General features: G+C 41.0%; 1 protein-coding gene across 6 annotated transcripts in view; it reads left to right on the forward strand.

Moving 5' to 3' along the window:
- Positions 1 to 27,882, forward strand: part of TIAM2 (TIAM Rac1 associated GEF 2) — a 437,269-nt gene that overhangs the window by 172,119 nt on the left and 237,268 nt on the right. For all 6 annotated transcript variants that reach the window (XM_077486237.1, XM_077486240.1, XM_077486241.1 and 3 more), the window contains one exon: positions 12,759 to 12,831. The gene's annotated coding sequence lies outside the window, so the exon portion shown is untranslated. The remainder of the gene's footprint in view (positions 1 to 12,758; positions 12,832 to 27,882) is intronic.

A 27,882-nucleotide genomic window follows, 5' to 3' on the forward strand; every position in this document is an offset into this window, starting at 1 on the left:
TTCACACCTATGTCAATTGGATGCTGATTTCTCCACATCCAATTCGCATTGGCAGGACATTGTGCTCTTTTTGGAGCCGGTTCACCTATCTCCGTTGCGGGTGTAGAGCGCTTGCACAGGAATGCTGTGCGTTTTTGGCTGTGTTTCAAGGCTGAATTCAGGCAAAAATTTCACACTGAAACAGAATAGGGACTCACCGGACCCCTGCTGCTAGCCGCATACGTCAGAGGTGTGAACCCTGTCACAGTCGGTGATCAATGAGCAGCCGAGCCATGGTTTTACTAAACCCCCAGGTTCCCCACCCGAACAGTAAATGAACAGCTGTTCGCAAGTTGCAGCCACAATGCTTTGCATTTTTAACTTATAACAGATTTAACAAGCGGCACCACTGGTCAAACTCACCCATTGAGTTTAGTAAGGAAGCTAAGACCGAGGCTTAGAGCCCTTTCACACTGGGGCTGCCTGTGCGTTAGCGGTAAAGCAATGCTCATTTTAGCCACGCTTTACTGGTGTTTAAGCAGAGCTTTTTGGCTGCTAGCGGGGCACTTTTAACCCCTGCAGAAGGGGTTAAAAACACCCATGTTATGGCGCTTCGGAAGTGCTGCCCATTCATTGCAATGAGCAGGGCCATTTTAGGAGCCTTCCCAAACCGCCGCAAAGATGCTGCTTACAGGACTTTTTCGAACGTCCCACAATGCACTGCCCCAGTGTGAAAGCACTCAGGCTTTCACAATTGAGGTGGCACGGGAGGCATTTTTCAGGCGCTTTACAGGTGCTCTTTCTAGCGCTAAAATGCCTGAAAACTGCCTCAGTGTGAAAGGGGTTTTGGAGAGGCCTACTGACAGTGGAGGCATCGTGGGCCAGAGAGGAACAGCCAAAGGGCCGAAGTAGATTGGTAAAGGGCTTGGTAGATTGTGAAATTATTGTGTTGTCCATATCTAGCTTTAAAATTACCCAAGTAATAGATTTTTTAAAGAAAGGGGAAAATGCCCTGTAAAAGAAGGGACTCATGCTGATATTAGATGAATAAAGCAGCAGGCAGAAATCACACTTATGTCGCGTACACACAACGGAACTTTTTGATGGACTAGTTCCGACGGTCTTCCCGACGGACTTTCGGTGGAGGTCCGAAGGACTTTCTGAACGAACTGACTTCGCCACACACGACCGGACTAAGTCCATTCAAAAGTCCGTTCGTTTTGAACTTGATGACGTAAACGGGACCAAACAAGGAAGTTCAATAGCCAGTAGCCAATAGCTGCCCTTGTGTCGTATTTGGTCCGTCGGACTAGCACACAGACAAACGGTTTTCTTGATTTTTAGTCTGTCAGACTTGAGTCTGTCGCATAGATTTGAAACGTTCTATTTCTAGGTCCGTCTGATTTTTTTGTTAATAAAAAGTGGTCGGACTAGCCCACAGACGATCGCATTGTCCGACGGACTGATGCCGTCGGACCTAGTCTGCCGGAATGTCCGGTCGTGTGTTCGCAGCATTAGTGCTCTTAAAAGAGAAGTATGGGATTGTTTATCATTCTTAGCTAGCTGAATGCAGCATAGGTCCAGTGCTGCCTCTGTCCCCCACCAGCTCTAAGCCCTTGTATACACGGCCAGACATTCCGACGGAAAATGTCCGATCGGACCGTGTTGTCGGATAATCCGACCGTGTGTGGGCTCCATCGGACTGTTTCCGTCGGAATATCTGAACGACAAAGTTTTAGAGCTGGGCTATAAAATTTTCCAACAACATGGTCTGATCGGACTTTGTCTGATCGTTAGTAGAGAATTCCGATCGGACAAAGTTCCACGCATGCTCAGATCAAATTAAGAGACCAAAGCTATTGGCTACTAGCCTGAACGTAGTCCCGTCGTAAGGAAATAACGTCATCACGTTCTGAACGATCGGATTTTCCGACAACTTTTTCCTACCGTGTGTATGCAACACCAGTTTTGGACAAAATCCGTCGGATTTTGTTGTCGGGAATGTCGGGCTAACACTGAGAACCCAGTGATCAAACACAGGTTGAGCACCCATGTTATAGAGCAGGGGTCTCAAACTGGTGGCCCTCCAGCTGTTGCAAAACGACAAGTCCCATCATGCCACTGCCTGTGGGAGTCGTGCTTGCAACTGTCAGCCTTGCAATGTCCTTATGGGACTTACGATCCGCAACAGCTGGAAAGCCACCAGTTTGAGATCCCTGCTATGGAGGGAGATGCTTTGTTCATATTTCATGTCAGAGATTTGCAACCACTTTTATCTTGTTTGCTGTGCATAAAGTTGTTACTTTTACACTGGTATTGATTTACTAAATTAGTAATTGGAAGTGACTATACGTCAACATTCTATCATGTGCAGGAAAAAACTCCTTAAATTTTTTTCTCTCTGTGTTGGGTATTTGAATAAAAAAACAGGTTCACGTTCACCAAGATGGGTAACTATTCTTTTAAAGTCTAAGTTTATGTAATTAAAAAAAAAATAAGCACAAGAGGTATTAATTACATTTAATGTAAAGTGTCCCTGTGGTATTGCAAGACATCATAATGGAAATCCAAAGACTTCTGCCAGCGCAACTCATCAAGAGTGCCGACCTTGCCCGCCCCTTTTGTCCTCCTCCTCCATTCAGAGATGCTGTAGTATAGCTTCCATGAATGAAAAGCGACCAATGAGTGGATGAGGTGGACCATTCTTTCATCCACCCGTCCTCTGTTCATTTTCATTCAGTATGACATTGTAAGCGAATTTTCCACTATCACTGTAATTATAGTCCCTTGTGCTGATTTTTTTTTAAAAAGTACCCAAACTTAGACTTTAATAAGTTAACACCATTTAGGTAATCACAGAGTATGTCCAAGGAAAAGCAACGCATTTTCAAACTAGATTGAACTCAAGGGCAAGACAGCTTGTCTACAGTGGTTAGGAGGCGATTAGAAATAACATAAGGCAATGGAAACTCATGGAGCTACTATCAGCCGAACAGAGCTGAAACATAGCCGAGATACACAACTCTGTCTTTAGATTGGAAAAAATATTAGAAAATATAATTTTACCAAATCAGTAGCAATCTCATGAAGCCTCAGCAGAACTACGTATCTGAGATAAACACAAATGTATTTATAGTCTAGACAGACATGTAGATATATGGGTAGACCCGATTGGCTGCTTAGTTTTAATTCTTTAGTTCTGAATTTTAGTTCAAGAAAGCAAACTTCTAGCCTGGAAAATTTGTATATATTGTTTGTTCATGTCATAAATAGTACTTAAAGCGGTTGTATGGTCTTTTTTTTCACTTTTACTTACAGGTAAGCCTATAATAAGGCTTACCTGTAGGTAAAAAAATATATCTCCTAAACCTGTATGGTTAAGGAGATATTCCCCTGGCAATGAGCCGCTGATTGCAGCGGCGCATGAGCACAGGGGATTCTCGGCTGGAAGCCCGGCAGATGCCAGACCCTGCCGGAAAGAAATCATGCGCGTGGGAGAGACGATATCGCCGCTCCGGCCACTCACAGCGCCGTAGCCACGATATCCGGAAGACACGCCGAGGGAACATGTCAGCTTCCTTGGCGTGTATCAGGTGAGATGTCAGGGCCTCGTTCTAAGGTAAGTATTTCATAATGAGCTAGTATGCACCGCATACTATATAATATAAATCGCAATAAGCATTAATTGATTGGTTTGCGCAAAAGTTATAGTGTCTACAAAATAGGGGATAGATTTCTAGTATTTTTATTATTAGTATTATTATTTTTTTACTAGTAATGGCGGCGAACTGCGATTTTTATTGTGACTGTTACATGAGGCGGACACATCGGACAATTTTGACACACTTTTGGGACCATTGCCATTTATACAGCGATCAGCGCTATAAAAATGCACTGATTACTGTAAAAATGTCACTGGCAGCGAAGGGGTTAACACTAGGGGGCGATCACAGGGTTAACTGTTTTCCCTGCTACATGTTCAAACTGAAGGGGGGGGGGGTGGGACTTGCTAGGGGAAGAGATAGATGGGTGTTCATACTTTGTATGAACAAACGATCTGTCTCTTCTCCCCTCAGAGAACCGGGATCTCTGTGTTTACACACAGAGATCCCAATTCTCACCATGGCACGAGCGATAGTAGGAGCCCGGCGCTCAGTGGTCATCGCGACCGGCGGGCACTCGCATCGGCTCCGGGGGCAAGCAGCACGCGCGTGCCCCTAGTGGCCACATAAAGAAGCGATGTAACATGACGCCAATTCACGCAGCCAAGCCATGTTGGTGCAGTACAACTGTGGTGGCTGGTCGGCAAGCGGTTAAAGGAAACCCAAAGTACGGCAACCACCACAATCTGCATTGACACATTTCACACATATTTGTTAAGCATGGATGTCTGAAACATGTCAGGGTGATGTTTGGAATGTATGCAGTTAAACTGTGTAGCCGGTGCTGTTTTACTCCCTTCAGGTGTATTTCAAATTGTTCTGAGTATATTTTACCTACCTTTGTAAATGTTATTATATATTTTCTTGAATTACAATGCACAGGATATTAACTTGCCTTTAGCATTTTCTGAAAAATCCTACTTTAAAAAAGTTTTTTTCAGCAAAGCACCAAAGACTCTCCTGTTTAACATGTGAAATGGAGCTTGGAGCGCCACCTGCTGGAATATGAAACATTGATTTGCAGAATTTTATATGTACCTAAATAATAAAGAAACACATTATTTTCCTAAACATAATAAATACAAAAAAAAACATTCAGAAACATGATATCCTTCGCTTTAAGGGTATCTCCACTTTTGTGGGGGAAAAAAACAGCAATTGAAAAAAAAATGATACAGCATATGCAACTGCTACCTGAGTCACATTGTAACTTAAAGTGGTTGTAAACCCTTACAAACCACTTTGACCTACAGGTAAGCCTAGATTAAGGCTTACCTGTAGGTCCAAGAAATATCTTCTAAACCTACGCGGTTTAGGAGATATTTGCCAAAAGACAGGCACCGCTGTCTACTGCGCATGTGCGTAGACATCGGCGCGTAGGCGCACTGAGTGTGCCGCTGTTAACGGTGATGTGCCGTGAGTGGCGGCTCCCATGCGAATGCGCGGGAGTGACGTCATTGCGGGTCCGTCGAATGACAGTGCCGAAGCAGCGAGACCCACCAAGAAGATGGACACTCCGTACACAAAGGGACAGCGGTGACATCGCTGGCTCCTGTGTCAGGTAAGTGACACATAATGGACTACTATGCAATGCATAGTAGTCCATTATGCTTTACATTTGCAGGGAATCAAAGAGGAAGTAAACCCACCAGGGTTTACTTCCTCTTTAATGTTATGAAAAAGAATCTTTCCTTTTCAATCTGCAGCGCTGTAATTTTCTGTAAAACACAATGCACTATAGGAACCTGGAGGTGTTCTGTGCTTGTGTTATTGGATCACTGATTTTCCCAGAAGTCTGCACTAGGATACAAGTCAGATTTTGGGTATCGTCTGCAACCAAAATTTTGTTTTTGGTGAGATACTCCCAAAAGGAAATCAATATCTAAATGGATTTGAGCCCGGACACTTTCCTTATTAGAACCCTGCAAGTGCAGCAGCTGATTACTGTTTATAAAATATACTCCCATTCACATTCACTTTGCACATGGACACAAACAGCTATTTCTTCAGAGTAAAGCTCCGTACACATGGGCCGAATATTGGCCGGTTAAACAGCAAACGGCCAAAATATGGTTCATGTGTATGGCAGCTTGTCCAACAGAAGCTGTTCGAACGTCCAGCTTCTGTCGTAGGGGCATGTCCAAAAAACATCTGCCGATTAGAACTGGGTGCTGACCGGCGTGTTCTAGTGGGGGGACGGTCTCCCGTTCAGAACACAATAATTCAGCAAGGAGATGGCTGTACTAACATCAGATAGTTAGTACAGCAAGCTCCTCAGTTTTTTCCATTCCACCTACTGGGTTGAAAGAAAAAAAAACATCATAATAAAAGGTAGGAAACTACAACAAAGTTTGTTAAAATCCCCGCAATGTACATCGATTACGCAAAGGGGACAGTTTTTTGTTCTCAGCAAAAGTGAAGTTACTCTTTATTGTGCATGTTTGATAAAGTTTTTATTGCATATATTTCAGAAACCTTGGCAGTGGTGTGTAATGTGTAGGGAAGCATGACCATTCTAAATATATGCTAAAGATTTGCTTCCTTCCCTTTTACTTTTCGGTATTTACTCATACCAGCTTCCTGCCTTTTTTAGAGCAGGTTTAACCACACAGATATTAATATTAAAAATTTATATTAAAAACACGTTAGGCGTAGTTTGGTCATATTTATGTACTCTCTGATTTTTTGATAATAGAATAAAACAAATGCAAAATTACAAAAGCAAAAGAGATATAAGTAATAAATTATAACACAAAGATCAGCTCAGGGCAGACACAGCATTTGGTGTTGAAAGTTTTAGCACCCAGCAAAGTAAATGCTTATTTTGTAGCTGTTCATTTATAGTTATAGGCTTAGGCTGGCCATACATGGTGCGAATTTCATTCCTGCAACCACGGGTTACAGAAATGAAATTTGCACAATTCCACCCATCAACACAGAAAGTGCTGACAGGGGAATCAGCAATTGTCTTCTCGTGGCGGGAAGGGGGGGGGAGTTGTCTCCGCCAGGAGAAGACAGTGATTGCAGGCATACCCCACTTTTAAGTACACAATGGGGTTTATTTACTAAAGCTGGAAAGTTCAAAATCAGGCTCACTTCTGTATAGAAACCAATGAGCTTCTAACCCCAGCTTGTACAATTAAAGCGGGAGTCCGCCGGGACTCCGCGTTTTTTTTTTTTTTTTAAAGTCAGCAGCTACAAATACTGCAGCTGCTGACTTTTAAAATAGTGACACTTACCTGTCCAGCGCGCCCGCGATGTCGGCACCCGAAGCCGATCTCTAGATCGACACTCGAGTGCTGCCGCCGCCATCTTGGGTATGGGAATCAGGAAATGGAGCCTTTCGGCTTCATTTCCCGGTTCCCTACTGCGCATGCGCGAGCCGCGCTGCGCAATGAGGACGGTCCCCGCTGCCTCTGGGATCTGTGTGTTTCCCAGCAGGCAGCGGGGCACTTGCGGAAGGGGGCGGGCACTTGCGGAAAGGGGCGTAATGTACGCCCCTTTCCGCAGAGAGCTAGCCCGGAAGTGGGTGCAGTTACCTGGATTATCCAGGTAACTGCACCCCCCTCCCCCCTGAAAGGTGCCAATTGTGGCGCTGGAGGGGGGGAGGAATCCGATGAGCGGAAGGTCCATTTTAGGGTGGACCCCCGCTTTAAGCTTTGGTAATACAAACTGGAAATGAACCTGATTTTGCACTTTCCAGCTTTAGTAAATAAACCCCATTGTGTACTTAAAAGTGGGGTATGCCTGTATGGTAGACTGGTTGTACCCAAGTTGATCGATCGATCAACTTGGTACATTCAGCCTGCATATTAATGGTTCAAATCTCGCTTGTCCTTAGTTAACCAGCGCTAAGGAATCAAGTGATTAAGGTGCAGTAGGTGAAAGTGGACATCCAGCAAATTTCTGTTGGATCAGGATATCATCTGTGTGTGACCAATTTTAATGGGGCCATTTTGGAAACTGACAGCGGAACGTATACCATTCAAGGAGCTTGTACTGCGTTGTGCAGTTTATACAAAACCGCACTTTAGAGTATACACATAATTCAAAACTGATAGGCGTCAACTTTTCTTTGCAATTTTGGTGGGTGTCAGATGGGAGATTGCAGCTAGTGATTCTGCCATTTGCAATCGCCAGTAGCTGGATCGCTAAGAGGCTGACTGCTTGTCTCTATGGAATCAGTCCCTCTGTAGCTGAGACACCGCTGGTGATCAAGGGCCAACAGCATGCAGGCTAGTCACAGGGTGACATCTTGCTGCATCTGGCTACAAAGGGTGCGATTCCACAAGGACAAATAGGCAGCCTTTTTAGTAGGGCTGTGGAAATTAAAGATTATTATTTTTTGGTCGATCAAAATTCTTTTGATCGGTACTCACCTCTCCGCTGGCTTCCGGGTCTTCAGGGAGTTCCGTCGGAGATCCGGTGATGTCACGGACAGCGATGTCACGGACTCCTCCCTCTTCCCCAAGTGTCTCCGTCTGCTAACGAAGGGAGGGGGGAGGAGTCCTGTGACGTTGAAGTTCTGATTTTACGTAACACGTACGGGAAGGAGCATCGCATGACGTCACCCGCTGCTGCCCTACGGGACTAACACGATTGTCGGCTTTACATGCTGTGTTTTTATCATCTTTATGTGAGTAGTTTGTGTTTGAACACAAAAATGAAATCTTATACTTAAGCGGTGAGCACTTAGATCTTTTCTTTCTATCCATGACCTGGCGTCCTTGCTGAGATGTAAGGAGACGTGAGAGAAGTTTATGGTCCGTGTTAACCCTTTTGATACCTGTTTGCATGACCACCTGTTTGCACAGGGGTCCATGCCATAAGGTGAGAGTGATTAGTTAGACCAGAGGTGGAGGGATTGTCACGCTACTGTGGAAAAACATTTACTTACGTCAGTGCTACAGTTTGAATTTAAAACGTATTTGTGTGAACTGTGAAGTTAAGTCATGGATTGTGGAAACGAACTAGTGTCGGGTGATTGTATATAGTGTATACCACATTTACCACTGACTAATGCAGAGTTGCAATGCAAGGAGATCAGCTAAAAGTAGTTTGATCTGTATGTGCATTATTAAGTGAAATTAGTCGATTAAAAAAACAAAACGATTAATCGAACACGAACATTTTAATCAGTAACAGCCCTACTTTTTAGCAGTCCTGCCACTGGCAATTTGTCCCTATTGTCAGAATTGTCGCCTGGCATTAATGCCTTAAGCCAGCCATAGACGGTTCGAATCAGAGCCGGTTCAGTAGGAAGCAGCTGAGATTTTAACCATGTACGGGCAGTCTTAATCTCTCAACTCTCCAAGTTGATCGTTTGATTAACTTGGGAACAACCAGCCTGACGGATTTTACCTGCGATTATCATTAGCGGCTGTTATAGCTGCTAGCAATAATCCCGATGTTCTCCTGGCGGGGACAGCTCTCCTGTCGGGAAAAAACAATAGCTCAGCGGGAGGGATTCTCCCATAAATACTGACTGCATAGATGACGGAATCAAACGATTTTCTTTTCTGCAACCACTCCGTCCATGGCGGGCCTTAGACTACATACAGTAGATAACATACTGTTGAAGGCTGATGCTTCAAACCTTTCCCAAACCTTTTACAAAATATGACGTTTTTAAAGGATAAGCAACAAAGGATGTGCTAATAGAGGTTAAAACATATGCTGTTTATGCATGAGAAGTTTCTGAAAACATTTTTACAAAGAAACAGAATAAAACTGCATGCAAAAGCACTGTGCTTGCTCTAATGTGCCTTTTGGCTGCCTTTATTGTTATTCTGTAGACAAGTGAAAAGTGCGATGTTCTTTTTGTTTCCACCATGCAGTTTTCTCCCAAAATGAAAAGGTTGTTTACTGCTGGATAAAGATCTGTTTGTACCTATTTTTGGAGCATTCAGAAATAGGAACCTTTTGTCATTGCTTAAAATCTGCCTCTGAAATCTGAAGGCCTATAAAGATTTTTTTCCTTTTTTTGAAATTGTTTGCTTTTAACAAGCAACAGTTTTCCAATCAACAGTTTAAGATATTTTTGGTAATATGTGCTTTGTTGTATTACTGTGTCAGATAACACAAGCAGCAAGAGTAAGTTTTGTTCAATACAGGTATAAGGATTTCAGAGAATTCTATGCGTACTTTGCGCAATTTGTAATTAAGCCCTCGTTCACATTGGATGCGGCTTTGAAATCGTGCGACTTCATCTGAAATTGTACAATTTCAAAGACGCGTTTCAGTGCGACTTCAAAGACATCTGTGCGGCTTCATGTAAATGTAAGGCGTATGTAAACTGTTGCTGGTATGTAGCACTTAAGTATATGTTTCTTAAAATGTATTGTAGACTATATCAGTACCAGCATTCCCATGACTTCCTTGATTTATTATATTGTAGACCGGATACACATTTCCTTTATGACCTGGGCAGCACTGAAAGTTTCCAGATTAGTGATAACAGTTTCTTACTGTAATTCTCGTTGGTAGCAAGATAGGAATGCTGTAAACGTAAATGGATTATTGCAAAATGAATTGCATAAATATCTTGTTTTATAATTCACATGGTTTTATAAGGAAAATGTCAGCATTACCAATTCGAAGTAAAAAAAATGGTTAAAAAAAGTGAGCTAAAAGAAAGGAGGGTTTGGGGACTTTAAAGGAGGAACACTATAAGCATGTGTGCCTCCATCCCTAATTATTGAAATACTAAAGAAGAAGGTTGGGACTTTAAACGAGGCAGGTAATAACCAAGTATAAAAGTACTGACACATTGGGGGATATTTACGAAAGGCAAATCCACTTTGCATTGCACTTGGAATTGCAGTCGCTCTCAATCTAAGGGGTAGATCTGAAATGAGTGGAAGCTCTGCTGATTTTATCATCCAATCATGTGCAAACTAAAATGCTGTTTTTTATTTTCCTTGCATGTCCCCAACGGATCTACAGTGACTTTACTTCTAAGCGCACTTTCAAGTGCATTTGCAGTGCAAAGTGGATTTTCCTTTTGTAAATAACCCCCATTGACATCTAATATACACGATACATAATAATGGTTGTTTGTTAGGGATCAAAATTACACAATACAGATACACATTGCAATTAGCCATCTGGAAGGACATACTGGGGGTTATTTACGAAAGGCAAATCCACTTTGCACTACAAGTGCACTTGGAAGTGCAGTCGCTCTAAACCTAAGGGGTAGGTCTGAAAAGAGGGGAAGTTCTGCTGATTTTATCACCCAATCATGTGCAAGCTAAAATGCTGTTTTTTATTTTCCTTGCATGTCCCCCTTGGATCTACAGCGACTTTACTTCTAAGTGCACTTTCATTGCACTTTCATGTGCGCTTGTAGTTCAAAGTGGATTTGCCTTTAGTAAATAACCCCCACTGTAACATGTCATAATAGAAAATGAAAAGGTAGATCTTTGATAAGATTGTGTGGTAGAGTAAAGCTTATACATGAGATAGTTGAACCCCTACATAAAGGTTGAAACGGCATCCTATAATGTTCGGTGCGTTTTGTGGATTGGTTTCAGTCATCAGAAGTGGATGCTGGACATGTCTGCAAAGAATGTATATATAGATACCATTATAATTAAGGTCAAACCCAAAGTAGTAAAAAAGGCTAAAGTCGGGAGGAGGAAATTGATCCAACTCAAAGTAACTTACAAGGTTGGATTCAGCCTATATGGTACTAAAGGACAAGGGGGCCGCTGCGAAGGTCTAGCCCGGGAGCTGAGGTAATAGAGATCCCTTGGAGTGCCAGACACACAAATGACTGTCCCCAGAAGGGTGAAGGTCTCCATAGTGTTCAGGGTAATGGGGCCAAGTACCAGCTCCAAAAGTGTCTATAAAATAAATAATAAATTGTAATTGTGTAAATGTTACAATCTGGATGCTGCTACCAGCAAGTGGTAAATATAACCCATAACCACTGGGACTGTGGAAAGACTGAAAAATACCATAGGAAGATCAAAAGTATCCCCAAGTGTGAACAAAGGGTGAATAAGGAGGGGAAGAGAGTGACCTTGCTCAAAAGAAGGCAGAAATGAAAATCAAGGCTGTGACTGCGTAAAAAGCATAGTGAATCTAGTGCCCAAGATGATTTACCTTAAATAACTACATAGTGGCATAATCTTGGTGTAGCATAGAATATGGCTAGATGGTGCAGCAGGAGAGCCTGTTTGTTCCACATGGGGAAGTGTGAATGTAGCCGACATAGCCTCAGGGTCTCTCCCAGCATCATGCTGGCATGATAGGTAGCGGTGGGCTCTTGTCTATGTTTCTACCTATTATGCATTTTTATTTCTCCCTCTCTTCTCTTTTCTTCTTCTATGAAGAACAGACCCCATGGTTTATGAATAGGTACAATTTTATAAGTCTACATCCTTCTCCTGACAATCCTACTATCAGAGAGATATGAGGGGATCAATTCATCCTACTGATGGATAACTTTTTTTTTTTATTCTCTTTATTGGTTTTTCAAAAGGGGTAACAGAATTACAAAAATAGAGCCTTGGGGCATTCCCCGGCTCGAAGAACGTACCACGTAAACATGTACCTACCTACAACCTAACAATACTATTGGCGACAGAAAAAAAACAAAAACACAAAGATACAAACAATAAAACACCACTGCTTCGTCACTCCATTTGGAGAATTATGAAAGAATAGTGTGCTACTCATCTTCGATAGAGGTGTAGTTTCCCAAAAGGGAACTTTGGTGCTAGGCCTAGAATACTAAGGATTCAAATATAGGGGGTATCAGGAGGGTCTTAGCAGGTGTTAGCATGGATGGAGTAGTCCATGTGTATCAGATAAACCAGTTATTCTTGAGCAGCATTAGTGGAGGTGAAGTCAAACCATAGTTTCCACACTTTTTCAAATTTGGCAATACATCCACGGGAGAGATATGTGGCTTTATATAATGGTATTGTAGAATTGACCAGGGTTTTCCAAAAATTTAGAGAGGGCGCGTCTGATTGTTTCCATTTCAGCAATATTGCTTTACAGGCGTAAAAGAGCAAAAGTCCTATGAGGGTCTGAGTTGTTGTGTGGTGCGCTAAATGGCTCACTAATGGATAACTTTAATGTCTATTTATTCTTTTCCTTTTTTAGGCTATCTGATTAATGAAAAACAAGATGAAACTGCTACGAACTATGAATTACACCAAGTTTAACTAATGCCAAGGTATGTCATCTTAAAAACCTAATTTTTTTAAATAATTCAAACATAGGCCAAAAACTAGGCAATTCCTCTTCTTTAATTTTGTCTACATGGTTGCAAATTGTTATGATGCATAATTGTGTAGGCTACCTATATGGAATCTTAAAAGAAGTCAAAATTAATTTACCATTTTTTCAAGAGCATTAATAATTTTGATTGTTTCACCAATTTATCTAGCCGGTCTGGGTAATACTACCATCTTGGTTTCTAATTTCTAAGTAATATCTGCTATTTTTTTTTCAACTGACATTTTGCTAAACATGTTCTTTGCCCCCAAAACTTATTTTTTTTAATTGAAATGTATCTGTTTTTCAATATTTACTAGCCTCATAAATGTCCTCCATTATATGTTCCTTTTTTGGTAAGAAATTAGAAAACTACCACTAGTTTTGAGGATGTGTTCTCATAACTAACTAATTTGTTTATTACTAGCAGAGTAAAACATAACATGTTCCTGTTTTAGTACCATTGCTAATTACTGAGAAGTGTTGAGAGCTTTTTAATGGTATAACACCTGTAGAGGTAAAAGGTTTTACATCACAATTGTTGGAGGTATAGATGAAACAAGGAAATCCTTCTTTGGACAGCTGCATTTTATTTTGCAGAGAAGCACCTTGTGCCTCAACTAAAGGATTTGTTTTTATAGTGGTCCATTTTCCCCTTCAACTATATACAGTAACAGGTTGCGATTTCTTTCTTTTATGGGGATATTGCAAAGAGAAAGACAACCTACAAGTTTGGTTCATCTGGACTTAGGGGGTTATTTACGAAAGGCAAATCCACTTTGCACTACAAGTGCATTTGAAAGTGCAGTCGCTGTAAATCTGAGGGGTAGATCTGAAATGAGGGGAAGCTCTGATGATTTTATCATCCAATCATGTGCAAGCTAAAATGCAGTTTTTTACTTTCCTTGCATGTCCCCCTCGAATTTACAGTGACTACTCTTCCAAGTGCACTTGTAGTGCAAAGTGGATTTGCCTTTTGTAAATAACCCCCATTGCATCATTTTGTACCTATTTTAATCCAGTTAATTAAAAAGTGAGTTTGATTAAATCAATGAAAAAGTGGCAAAGTATTACAATTGTTGTATAATAATTTATTGTGCAATTGTTTGGAAATGAAAGTATAACGAAAGGCAACCTTTTTTCCATTTTGGACAGAGTAGAGAGGGGTTAGAACACCTATTAGGTTTTGATTGCTGTTTGTGTTCCCATTAGGGAGATTTGCTGTCTGTATTTGTCCTGTTTTTCCATTATCATTGAGGCCGAGTTCACATATGAGCAGCCGCAGGTTCGTGCCTGGGGTCCAGTGCGTGTTTGTTCACTGGTTCACATGCTTTTCCAGTCCGACTATTTGCCTGAATTTGTACCTGAATTGGACCCAAACACGCACAGGACCCCTTTTCAATCTGCACCATGGCCACCCTGAGAAATATGTGAACCGGCACCATTGAGAGACGGTCACACTCACATGTCATGTGAATTGGATGCAGGGAAACCCACATCCAATTCGCATATACGTGAACCCAGCCTTCAAGTAAAAGAAAACCCCAGATTTTGGGTTGTCCCTAGAAAAGTAAGAGATGGGAAATCTTCCAATGGGGACACTGGTTTTGGTGATCTGGCTATGGGACAGGAAGTGATGGTAAATCTCCCCAGTGGGACATAGGTGGAAAAAAAAAAACTGATGGGTATAACCCTCTCTTACTCTATCCCAAAAAAATAAAAATGCCTATAGTTCTTTACATTTTTTATAATACTTTCTTGTATGTGATTTTATGTAATAGGTATGTTAAAGAGGAAATTCATCCAACAGGTGGACTCAGTCAGATGTTAATGCAGTCAAACACTTCAACTGCAATAAATCAGAAAAGTTACTTGGTTTGCCTTAATGTGATTTCTTTGTGATACACTATAGCCAGCCTTTATGCACCTCCACACATTACTGGGAGTGTACTCCTTGAAGCCTGTGCTATGCACCTGCTTTTTCTGCTTCTGCTATTCCCAATCACAAACTTTCAAGGCTGGTTTGAATCAATCTGATGGCTGTGACAAATGTCTTACGTCGGGGTTTCTGTATGTGACAGATAGCAAGGAACCTGCAGTAAGTACCTTTGGAAAAAGTGCTCCGGCATCACAACCAAGGTTTTTTTAGGCTACATTGACACCGGCGATTAAGGCCGGAGCAAACTGTAGAGGCAGGAATCTTCAGATTCCTGTTGCAGCTGTGAGTTGCTAGGTGCAGCCGCCGGCCCCATTCATAATAATGTCAGGTCACCAGTGGTCGCAGCTATCTGCACAGCCAGTGATTCCCTGCGATAATTGCTGCAGAACACAGCCAATGTGAATGTAGCCTTAGATTACCAACATAAAAAATGGGGGTGGAGAAAGATAGTTAAATATACCAGTGTTCTCCCAACTCAGTGGTCAAAAGGAAGAAAAATGCCAGGCACCCCAACACCATGACTGAATTTCAGGAGTCATTAACAGGTAAAACAGCAAAAAGCTAATTTTGTTGCTTGCTAACAGTAATAGGAAGTTGAAGTAGAGACAGGGCAAATGGAAAATAGCATAGGGAAAAGAAACAGTAGGGAGTTTAACGTGCGCTTGCTGCCTACATACAGTTGTGCTCATAAGTTTGCATACCCAGGCAGAATTTATGTTTTCTTGGCCATTTTTCAGAGAATATGAACGATTACACAAAAACATTTCTTTCACTCATGGTTAGTGTTTGGCTGAAGCCATTTATTATCAATCAACTGTGTTTACTCTTTTTAAATCATAATGGCAACAGAAACTACCCAAATGACCCTGATCAAAAGTTTACACCAGTTCTTAATACCGTGTATTGCCCCCTTTAACATCAATGACAGCTTGAAGTCTTTTGTGGTATTGGTGGTTGAGGCTCTTTATCTTCTAAGATGGTAAAGCTGCCCATTAATCTTGGCAAAAAGCCTCCAGTTCCTGTAAATTCTTGGGCTGTCTTGCGTGAACTGCAAGTTTGAGATCTCCCCAGAGTGGCTCAATGATATTGAGGTCAGGAGACAGAGATGGCCACTCCAGAACCTTCACTTTATTCTGCTGTAGCCAATGACAGGTTGACTTAGCCTTGTGTTTTGGATCATTGTCATGTTGGAATGTCCAAGTACGTCCCATGCGCAGCTTCCTGGCTAATGAATGCAAATGTTCCTCCAGTATTTTTTGATAACATACTGCATTCATCTTGCCATCAATTTTGACCAAATTTCCTGTACCTGTGTAGCTCACACATCCCCAAAACATCAGCGATCCACCTCCGTATTTTACAGTAAGTATGGTGTACCTTTCATCATAGGACTTTTTGACTCCTCTACAAATGTAGCATTTATGGTTGTGGCCAAAAAGCTCAATTTTGGTCTAATCACTCAAAATGACTTTGTGCCAGAAGGTTTGAGGCTTGTACCTGTGCTATTTGGCGTATTGTAAGTGGGATACTTTGTGGCATTTGTGTAGTAATGACTTTCTTCTGGCGACTCAACCATGCATCCCATTTTTATTCAAGTGCCTCCTTATTGTGCATCTTGAAACAGCCACGCCACATGTTTTCAGAGTCCTGTATTTCAGCTGAAGTTATTTGTGGGTTTTTCTTTGCATCCCAAAAAAATTCCTGGCAGTTGTGGCTGAAATTTTAGTTGGTCTACCTGACCTTGGTTTGGTTTCAACAGAACCCCCCATTTTCCACTTCTTGATTCGAGTTTGAACACTGCTGATTGGCATTCTCAATTCCTTGTATATCTTTTTATATCCCTTTGCTGTTTTATACAGTTCAATTACCTTTTCCCACAGATCCTTTGACAATTCTTTTGCTTTCCCCATGACTCAGAATCCAGAAACGTCAGTGCAGCACTGGATGAAAGATGCAAGGGTCTGGCAGGAGTCCAGAAACTCATTGGCCTTTTATACACACACACTAATTGCAAGCAAACAGATCACAGGTGAGGATGGTTACCTTTAATAGCCATTCAAACCCCTTTGTGTCAAATTGTGTGCATGCTATCCGGCCAAAATCACCAGGGTATATACATTTTTGATCAGGGTCATTTGTGTAGTTTCTGTTGCCATTATGATTTATAAAGAGTAAACACAGTTTATTGATAATAAATGGCTACAGCCAAACACTAACCATGAGTGAAAGAAAAATTGTTGTGTTATCATTCATATTCTCTGAAAATGGCCAAGAAATCGTAAATTCTGACAGGGTATGTAAACTTATGAGCACAACTGTATATTTGTTTTTATTTATTAGATACTTATATAGTGTCATCAATTTACACAGCGCTTTACATATAATACTGCCATCAAGGTATATAAAAATCATGGCAAAGATAATTAAATATACCAGTGTTCTCCCATCTCTGTGTTTAAAAAGAAGATAAAAAAGTCAGGCACCCCATCACAAATGCCGAATTACAGATGTCAATAACCAATAAAACAGTAAAAAGCTAATATTGTTGCTAACAGTAATAGAAAATAGAAGTAGGGACATGGCAACTGGAACATAGCATAGGGAAAAGAATCAGTAAAGCCCCATACACACTATCAGATTTTTTGCCGATTTTTTTCCTTCAGATTTACCAAAACCATATAATATGAGATCAAACCTTAGGAGCTTCAATTCATATGCAATCAGGCAGGCTCTTGCACTACATGGTTTTGGTAAATCTAAAGCCAACAATCAGCAGAAAAACTGATAGTGTGTATGGGGCTTTAGGAGTTTAACATGTGCTTCATGCCAACATATACAGTGCCTACAAGTAGTATTCAACCCCCTGCAGATTTAGCAGGTTTACACATTCGGAATTAACTTGGCATTGTGACATTTGGACTGTAGATCAGCCTGGAAGTGTGAAATGCACTGCAGCAAAAAAGAATGTTATTTCTTTGTTTAATTTTTTTTTAAATAGTGAAAAGTTTATTCAGAGGGTCAATTATTATTCAACCCCTCAATTCAACAGAATTCTGTTTGGTTCCCCTAAAGTATTAAGAAGTAGTTCAGGCACAAAGAACAATGAGCTTCACATGTTTGGATTAATTATCTGTTTTTCCAGCCTTTTCTGACTATTTAAGACCCTCCCCAAACTTGTGAACAGCACTCATACATGGTCAACATGGGAAAGACAAAGGAGCATTCCAAGGCCATCAGAGACAAGATCGTGGAGGGTCACAAGGCTGGCAAGGGGTACAAAACCCTTTCCAAGGAGTTGGGCCTACCTGTCTCCACTGTTGGGAGCATCATCCGGAAGTGGAAGGCTTATGGAACTACTGTTAGCCTTCCACGGGCTGGACAGCCTTTGAAAGTTTCCTCCCGTGCCGAGGCCAGGCTTGTCCGAAGAGTCAAGGCTAACCCAAGGACAACAAGGAAGGAGCTCCGGGAAGATCTCATGGCAGTGGGGACATTGGTTTCAGTCAATACCATAAGTAACGTACTTCACCGCAATGGTCTCCGTTCCAGACGAGCCCGTAAGGTACCTTTACTTTCAAAGCGTCATGTCAAGGCTCGTCTACAGTTTGCTCATGATCACTTGGAGGACTCTGAGACAGACTGGTTCAAGGTTCTCTGGTCTGATGAGACCAAGATCGAGATCTTTGGTGCCAACCACACACGTGATGTTTGGAGACTGGATGGCACTGCATACGACCCAAAGAATACCATCCCTACAGTCAAGCATGGTGGTGGCAGCATCATGCTGTGGGGCTGCTTCTCAGCCAAGGGGCCTGGCCATCTGGTCCGCATCCATGGGAAGATGGATAGCACGGCCTACCTGGAGATTTTGGCCAAGAACCTCCGCTCCTCCATCAAAGACCTTAAGATGGGTCGTCATTTCATCTTCCAACAAGACAACGACCCAAAGCACACAGCCAAGAAAACCAAGGCCTGGTTCAAGAGGGAAAAAATCAAGGTGTTGCAGTGGCCTAGTCAGTCTCCTGACCTCAACCCAATTGAAAACTTGTGGAAGGAGCTCAAGATTAAAGTCCACATGAGACACCCAAAGAACCTAGATAACTTGGAGAAGATCTGCATGGAGGAGTGGGCCAAGATAACTCCAGAGACCTGCGCCGGCCTGATCAGGTCTTATAAAAGACGATTATTAGCTGTAATTGCAAACAAGGGTTATTCCACAAAATATTAAACCTAGGGGTTGAACAATAATTGACCCACACTTTTATGTTTAAAATTTATTAAAATTTAACTGAGCAACATAACTTTTTGGTTTGTAAGATTTATGCATCTGTTAATAAATCCTGCTCTTGTTTAAAGTTTGAAGGCTCTAACTTATTTGCATCTTATCAAACCTGCTAAATCTGCAGGGGGTTGAATACTACTTGTAGTCACTGTATATATATATATATATATATATATATATATATATATATATATATATATTTTTTATTATTACAGATACTTATATAGTGTCCTGTCAATTTACACAACGATTTTCATATTTATTATACATTCACATAAGTGCCTGCCCGCAGGGAGCTTACAATCTAATCCCCTTAACTCACATTCATACCAATTTAGATAGGAGCCAATTAATCTAACAAAGGCTCCAACTCGCCAATGCCTCTTTTAACAATGTGCTCCTTTTATAAACCTCAATCTTTTAACAAATTTTTATGGACAATTAAAAAAATGTAAACACTAGATTATTTTTCTCCTTTTGCCTATTTACCGTTATTGAATATAGTCTGCAGAACCGAGAAGCGGCACATTAAACATTATTTTTCTGCACAAAAAAATTGTAAAGCAGCTGCATTCATTCTTCTTCTTTTCACCTTTGTGAAGCTAAAATGCAAGCATGATTCACATGTAAATAGATCCTCGTTTTATCCAGCCAGCTGTTTGGAGTCCGTCCTAGCAACTGAGAGGTTCACAAATAGAGGTAGTGACGGGAGGATAAATGGGTTGTTTAGAACAAGCAAGGGGGTGTGGGGCTTACTGAAGGAAAGAGGACTTTGTAGCCTAGATGTATGGGTCGGACTGTAAGTTGGTTGCCAGCTAGATGATACAGGCCAGCATACAAAGCAAATGGCTGGTGGAAAGGTGATCTCACTGGAGAGAAGGCTAGCTGGGAGATCCAAGTCCTAATTTTTTTTCCAATTACATGTTTTTTAATTACTTTACATTTTTTCCCTACCTTTCTGTGTATATATATATATATATATATATATATATATATATATATATATATATATATATAGTGAACATATTACCTTACAGACACCACTGTTGCGTCATGGCGACTTTCCAGATCTTTCAGCAGGACAAGATTAATTGTATTGTGCTGAATGCGAACATTGATATAGCGACAGCTAATTTGTCTGAAAGGTTTGTGTAATTAAAAACATCTGCCAACAGCATTTATGAGAGGAGGCCTGCTAATCCTTTCCAGGGAATAATGACTGTGATAGGTTACCCGGGGACTAAATGGAAGCTATAAATGGTGGAAATATCACATATGCTTTAGCCCTTAGCAACATTTTCGGAACGAGCACAAAAGTAGAAAGTTGTCGTCTTTTAAAATTTTAAGAAAAATGTACCTAGTAGGTGATATAACGTAATTTGTCATTAACCTCATATAACAACTATATTATATATTTAAGTTAAAGCCAGACTAAAGTCTCACTTTTTTTTTGTGTTACAAAATAACAAACCTGTTATACTTACCTACTCTGCACAGTGGTTTTACATAAAGCAGCCCAGATCCACCTCTTCTTTGGTCCCTTGTCGGCACTCTTGGCCGCTTCCTCCTGTTGCAGCTTGCTATGGGGGCACCCGAGCCGCAGTTCCTTGTGTCCATTCAGGCATGGCTCAGCCCCACCCCTTCTCTCTCCTCATTGGTTCACTCGCTTTGATTGACAGCAGCGAGGGCCAATGATGCTTTGCAGCCAATGAGGAGGGAGAGTCCTGGACAACCGAGTCTCTCCTGCAATATCGCTGCATCGAGATGGGCTCAGGTAAGTATTAGGTGGGTTGAGGGGGGCGGCTGCACACAGAAGGCTTTTATGCATTAAGATACAAAACCCTCTACCTTTACAGCCACTTTAATGTAGTATAGTACACTGGTGTTGGTATTCCCTGACCAAACCTTTTAGGACCTTTTAGGACTTGCCCTTTTACGCCTCGTTCACAAGGGCATAATTTAGCATATGCCCATGCGAGGGCTGTTTGCGCCCATACAGGAATGCACAGGTGTTCCATGCATTCCCATGCAGAACGTTCCATTCATGTCAATGGGAAAGCAGTTTCTGCTCTCGATTTGACAGCCGAGCGAGAACGGGAGCCTTGCCTTGGGTGCAGACAATGGTGTGCACAGCTGATAAATTGAATGGGACTACCTGCATGGGGATATATAGAACACCTGTACATCCCTGTGTGGGCAAACAGGGCCCTTGCACAGGCATGTGCATAAGTACGCCCATGTGAAGGAGGTCTTTCCATTTTTCTTATTTTTTTCGTCTTTATGACAGTTATTGTAAAAACACTGTGTAAAATATGGTGCTATATAAATCCTGCATTCCAAAAATATTTCAGTTTTAATTGATCCTCAATGTCACCGGAGATAAAGGTAACTGAAAAGATTTTAATTGTCCCCAGAACAAGAATATATGAGAAATCTTCCAATGAGCACATTTTTTCCTGTGCCAACTATCTAAGAGGGGATATCCCTCACATTAAAAAAGATATCCGCTCACTTCCTGTTAAGTTTGCAGGACAGGAAGTGAAGAAAAAGCTCCCTGATGAGACACAGAAATCCACCCCAACTCTCTCCAAAAGGTAAAAAAAAAAGTTTGTGCTTAGGATATACTTTTAGTTGTTACAACAATGCAGCCTTAATGTGCGTGCTTTATTTTTTATTCTCTTCCTCAGAAGTCAGGAGTATCAACCCAATGTCAGATTATGTGGAAACCATGGAGGATGACCGTTCCCCTAAGTTTAGATAATTAACAACTACCAAGACTTACATTTGTATTATGATGGTTTTCTGAATTACTGTGTTGTCATCACTGAGTTGAAGCCAGAGATTAGATGCCCTTACAGCTTGATATTAGTATTCTAATAGGGAGAATACAAATAAATTAAAGTGGATGTAAACCCACTCTCATCCTTTCTAAACTACTGCAATATTGGTTATCTAGAAGGATATACATGCCTCCTGCATGTTTACTTATCTGTCAAATGTCTCCCCTCTGTCTCCTATGAGACCCGAAAAACTGCAGATTCAGTGGGTGGGTCTGTTTTCCAGGGCTCAGTGGGTGGAGTCGTGATGTCAGTAGACTCCCCGCCCACCTCTACACTCCCCTTATCAATATGCATTTTCTCCTGTGTATGTCTTACACTGAACTTCTGCTGTGATCACTAACATCCAGTCAAAACCCAGAAAAGTCCCCACATGACTTCAGCATGCCAAATAATGCTGAGGTGTGGAACAGCCAATCCTTGCAGAGCAGCAGAAGAAAGGAGTGGGAGGGAATTAAAAAATAATGCATGTCTCTGAGGCTAGTGCATGAGATATGTAAATCATCTGTCACTCACAGCAAGGGGGAGGATTTGACAAAGTTTTTCTCTGTCAAGATTCATTTCACTGAACAATAAAAGAGGATTGCTCAGTCAGAGCTGGATTAACTCTTTGTGGCAAGACTGGGCTCAAATGATAGGAAATCTACTACTACTAATCTAATACTCTACATTATGACATAAAAAAAGAAAAAAAAATCGGGTTTACATCCACTTTAATACAAAACAATCAAGGAATCTATAAACAATAAAGCTGCAGTTTTATAACATTTCAAAAGTGCAGATTCTGATTATTACAGATGCCTATTGGTGACTGGTTCTCTTCACATTAGATCAAAATATTTTATCAGCTCCTGTAACTTATAGACCCCTTTCACACCAGGGCGTTTTGCAGGCGCTATAGCGTTAGAAATAGCGCCTGCAAAACGCCCTAAAGAAGCTGCACCATTGTGTGTAGTGTGAAAGCCCTGAGGGCTTTCACACTACAGCGGTGCACTCGTCAGAAAAAAGTCCTGCCAGCAGCTTCTTTGGAGCGGTGAAGGAGCGGTGTGTTTACTGCTCCTCCACCGCTGCTGCCCATTGAAATCAATGGGGCAGCGCTGTAATGCCGCCGGCAAAATGCCGCTAAAGATGCCGAAATGCGCCGCAAATCCGGCGGTAAAATGCCGCTAAAAATAGCGGCGTTTTACCGCCGACGCAAGGTGCGGTGTGGTGTGAAAGGGGTCATAAGGCTGCGTTCACACTTATGCAATTTGGATGTGGGTTTCCCCATCCAATTTGCATGACAGGAGATTGTGACTGGCTTTCTATGACGTTCACATATCTCCGGGGTGGCTGTGGCACAGCATGCACAGAGGTCCTATGTGTTTTTAGCTCCATTTCAGGGCTGAATTCATGCAAAAATTCAGCCCTGATTCGTCCCTGAAACGGAGAACAGGAACACACTAGACCCCTGCGGCTTAGATATGTACCCAGCTTCAATGGAGCTTAAAATGATTGTAAATGAACACCTTGTAAAACAATCCATTTAGTTTAAAATTTAAATGAAAGGCAAACTATTTTTGTATAGATCAAAAAAACACATTATCAATACCTTTTTTTATTTCCTTTTCTTGTAAGTGATCACAAGTGATCCCTTTCTTGTAAGTGATCACATTCTCTCTGCTCCCTCTGTTCTCAGCTGCATAAGAGCTGGGGGCAGGAGAATCAACAGTACACTGGTCTTCCCCGTGAAAGGCAATGAGTCTTATCATTGCAGAAGAGCAGCATAGCTAGTGAACTGACCATGCTGTGCTCTCATGCCTAGCATGGCCAGTTTTTAATAGAAAAGCAGATGGACTGGCAGGAACACCAGGGATTTTACACAAAGGAAGCAATAGAAAGAGAGTAGGATACTTTTTCATACAAGTATATGGTACAGCAGGCACATATGAGGAATATGAAATGCTGGGGTAACACTTTAATGCTAAGTTCATATTTATTCAAAAACTGTCATTATAGCCTAGTTAAACTGAAGACAGCAGGTCTCCACATACAAAAAATGGGAAATACAAATACATTATGCTAGTATGAAATTTCCTTTAAGTGATGCAAGATGATCCCAAAACAAAATGATCAGAAAAATCCCAGCTTGGTTATTATTACAATTGTATCAGTTCTAATAATGTACAGCAGTATTACAACAGATTAAGGGAATAGTAGGGGCATACAAAGAATTGTAAACATGGGGCTCAATAGGCTTATCATCTTGTCCATAACTTACAAATGAAATGGCTTTATCTTATACTACCATATAATATTGTTCAAACTTCTTTGGACCATCACAATTACTAAGCCACTGCCATAAAAGATATACTGCATAATAACATCATATTGGCTTTAAGTACCCTCTATGGAGACTATGAGAGTGGTATTAGCCTCTTCTATTTCTAAAACGTGTTCCTCCAAAGAACCATAGCGAGATGATGTCACAAAGCATATGTACGCCACAATGTCACAATGCACCAATGTACAATGTTGTTGTGCCTTTTCCAGCTTCGGAAATCCCCCACCATGCCTCCACACTAAGCAAAACACGAGGTGGAGGGAGAGTAGAAGACCAAATACAGTCCTTCACTAAAGTATCCACATGAGAGATACATAAAGGGATTGATTTACTAAAATTGAAGAGTGCAAAATCTGGTGCAGCTCTGCATAGAAACCAGGTTCCAGGTTTGTTTGTTTTGTCGAAGCTTAATTAAACAAGCTGAAGTTAAAAGCTGATTGACTACCATGCACATCGGCACCAGATTCTGTACTCCCCAATTTTAGTAACTTAACCCTCCAGTCTACTATTGTACATATGAACCTTACTATTACCAAATTAATTGAGGTCAAATTAAATTGGGGACCAGTTACTGCCATATAGAAATCAATGTTATAGAGCATCATTAAAGAGAAAATGTTGAACCCATACCAGAAATGTTACAAAAATATACATTCCAAAGTTAAAAAGGGCATAAATATATAAATCTAACCTAACTTAAATATTACTTTTACAACAATGGATTACTATCATAGCCTCATCAGGTCAAACATAACCACCAAGCTGTCAAACATGGGGTTACATCCAACTGGCTTGGGATACACTATTTATAGCCCCCATGCGTGGTCTGAGACCCTCCTACTGTACCTACAGAACTTCTTTGGCTAAAAACTGCATTGTTTTTATTGCTGTACCTTCTTGCTCCTGTGACGGTTGCACTCACGGGTTTCACAGAAACAGGAAGTAAGGGAAAAAATTCCCATTGGAATCAAAGGCAGTAATAAAAACCTTACAGAAATGATCACATTTCTTCCCTATGTTATGCAAAAAACAGTTGGAGTTAAGCTGGCCATAGTTGAATCAAAATGTGGCCAGTTTACGAGTGACTGGCCGAATTTTGATCCATGTGTGTCAACGCCTGTTGGACAGAAGTTGATCGTTGGAATACTGTGTCCCAGTGGTGAGGTTTCACCCATCCACCTCGCTTGTGTGGATGGGAAATCTGTTTTAATATATGATAATGTTATAAAAAATCTTGTTTCTTTGTGTAATTTGTAAATTATATATTTACACTTGGGAGCAGCCATTTATAGCTCATTACATGAACAGGCTTTTCTTTCTGGTTTGCAGTGCTATACAATAGTAATGCATAGAACTAGATCCACACTATTATCTTATTAAAATGATACACTTTAGAGTGCATTTCACAGTGATTTGCTAGATGTCCAAGCCCCTAGAAGATGTCTTTGTGGACGAAACGTGTAGGGAAGAGCAATAGCGGTGACATCATGCACGCTGGCAGACCGGAGCTGAGCAGTGTTTACTTGCCTGTTTTACTCCTTGCTTGTGAGAACATGTTTTTAACAATAAATTGAAGATTTTAAGTTTATTACACTATGGGCTTCTCTTTTTACACCCTGTACATATACTGGCTGGTTTATTGAACGAAATACCGGTGGCATAATTATATTGGGAGGATCTGTGTTGACCAGATTGCGCCTTGGGGAAACAATGGAGCACAAGTTGACCTCCATTATATTGAGGTCTTATAATTTAGGAAGAAGCTATCTTTTTATGTAGTGGTAGAAATACAGCACAACAAACACAGTCTTGTTGGAGTCCCAGTGGAATGCACCTGCATAATTTATCTATCAGTTGACTTGCAATGGTCACTAATATTGTCGCTTATGCTTATTACTTCAAAGCTTTTTTTTATTTATTCTTTATTTTCAAGTTTTTCCAAATATACAGGCATAGACCATTCCACATAATAATAAATACAACACCATTTCTTTAAGGATAATCTACCTTATCCCTCCCTCCCCTCCCCCCTCACTCGGTCCCCCCCTTTGCTAGCAATCAAACAGCTTTAGATAACCTTCAGTTTTTCCGAATTGTATCCAAAGTCGCCATTTATACTGATATCTCCCTTCTGAGTTATCCAGTTTATACATTGTCTCCTCAATGTTTCGTATCCTTTCTAATCTTTCTACCCACTCCTTTATCGAGGGGGGGTCGGATTTCCTCCAGCTTCGCGGGATCAGTGCCTTAGCAGAATTCAATAAGCCCGGGACCAGGGATTGCCCATACTCTCTCTCACTTTTTTCAGAGTCATGGAATAAGCAAACCCATGGGTCTCTTCTAATCCCTTCCCCAGTTATTTCAAGGATAGCTTTTATAATCTTCTCCCAAAATAACTGTATCTTAGGGCACTCCCACCATATATGGGCGAAGGAACCCACTACTGAACAGCCTCTCCAGCATAATGGGGAGGTCTCGCTGCAGATTTTATTTCCTTGCTGTGGGGTTATATACCATCTTGTTAAAAGTTTATATGACATCTCTCTAGTTTGAAGGTCTTTGGCAACCGAGTACGTTCGTCTAATTATCCTGTTTCTATGAAGGTCGTTATCCAGCGGTCCCAATTCACTTTCCCACTTTTCTATATAGGGGGGGAATTTTTGTTCTTCTACTTCCCCTAAGATTTCATATATTTTTGAGATCCTTTTTACCAAGCATTGGGGATTCCCTATCCACTTCTCCAGAGGTCTAAGTTGCTCCTGTCCTCGTAGTGGTTGTGGTAAAGACTGAGTAAAATGATATAGTTGTAAGTATCTCCACCTATCTAAGGGCTTGTGGCCCCACTTTCCTATAATTTCCTCATATGTGCATACCCTATTCCCTTCCATAACCTCTTGTAATTTAATTTTATCTTTCTTAACCCATCTACTATAGTATATATATTCCTCTTGACCTGGTGGAAAAGTTTTAGTGTCTAATAGTGGCATAAATGGTGAATTGTGCTCCCACTTATTTCTCTTATTTATTATATCCCATATTCGTAGTACCCCTTTTGTCAATAAACTTGTGTTAATCCCTAATTCTCTATGTTTTGCAGGTATCCATATTATCTCCCCTAGCTCCCTTCTACTTAACTTAATTTCTAATTCCACCCAATCCTTCCCTTTTTTGTTATGTGTCCAGTCTGTGATTCGTGAAATTACTATAGCCTCGTGATACCTTTTAAAATCGGGCATTGCTAATCCTCCTCTGTCTTTAGTTCTTGTCAAAGTATTAAGGGCCACCCTCGCCATTTTTTTTTTCCATATAAATCTTTTGATCATCATATTTAATTTATTTAAATATCCCTGTGGTAATAGAATGGGGACCATTTGACAAATGTAAGTAAACATTGGTAGAATGAACATTTTTACTGTGTTTATTCTCCCTATCCAAGATAAAGCTTTATGTTGAGTCTTATCTAGATACTGTTTGATTTTATTAAGTAGGGGGATATAGTTAGCCTCAAACAAGTCTTCTCTCCCTGCCGTAAGCTTTATACCCAAATAGGCCAACTCCCTCCCACACCATCTAAAGGGGTATTTGATTTGCAGGGTTCTTTGCTCTTCTACTGGTATATTTAAGTTTAGAAT

Source organism: Lithobates pipiens, unplaced genomic scaffold (genome assembly GCF_037356315.1).
Source record: "Lithobates pipiens isolate NorthernLeopardFrog02 unplaced genomic scaffold, aLitPip1_a1.2 Scaffold_18, whole genome shotgun sequence".
NCBI lineage: Eukaryota > Metazoa > Chordata > Amphibia > Anura > Ranidae > Lithobates > Lithobates pipiens.